A 953-nucleotide genomic window follows, 5' to 3' on the forward strand; every position below is an offset into this window, starting at 1 on the left:
TGAAGTAGCGGTGATGCTCACATGACCTCAGTGTTGGCACCCACTCAGTTATGGGGCTGCCTGCAGCCCTGGGTTCTCTGCAGGGCTGCCATCCCACCACCACAGCCCTGCTGGAGTGCAGGACCAAGCTGACAGTCTGAGGTCCTGGGCTGTGCTGTCTGGGCAAGTGGTGCTCTGTGCCAAACATCTTGCACAGCCTGCACCAACAGCCACACCCCCTATTGGCAAATATATAACAGCCATCTGCTACAAATGATGTAATTGTGAAGGCCACGTGACAGGTTTCATAAATAGCTATAATGTCCATGGCCCCCTGTGCATTTAAAGACAACTTTGAGGACATAACCAGTAAAGGGAGGCAGCAGCAGATCTGCAACACAGCATTGCATATCTCTATAACCAGACTTACAGTGGATCTCTCTCAGATTAACAGCTGACTGGGAGTCTGGTATTGTCACACTCCACAGAACAAGCACCTCTATCTTTTGTGAGCTTGTGAGAAAAATGCAACAGATTGCAGCAGAAGACTTTGAAGAGGGTAATGGCTGCCAACTACAACTATTCCGGATATGCAGGGCTTAATAGTCCCCTCACCAGGTAATAGCTTCCTTTACCCTAAATCCCCCCTCTACAAGGACAGCCATCTGATTCATGACTCCAAAACTCAGAGGAACCTGAGGCAAAGGACCATGAACTGAAGGTCTATAGGAGCAGTAGATCCTTAAAGGCACAATTACTCCTTCAAACTGCACTCACCTGGAACCATTCATCTGGATAAGACGTGTCTCTCTGCCACCGTTTGCTAAGGAGAAGCACCAGTATCAGCAGAAAACGCAGAAAGCCTTCACTGATAAAAAAATCTAGACAGTGTCTATAGGTGTGCAAGGTGTATGGCTCCTTTTTAATGGCACACGCAAGAGGGTGGGCACTAGGCATGCCTGCTCTGCTACAGT

The sequence above is a fragment of the Falco punctatus genome, assembly GCF_963210335.1.
Source record: "Falco punctatus genome assembly, chromosome: 3".
Taxonomy (NCBI): domain Eukaryota; kingdom Metazoa; phylum Chordata; class Aves; order Falconiformes; family Falconidae; genus Falco; species Falco punctatus.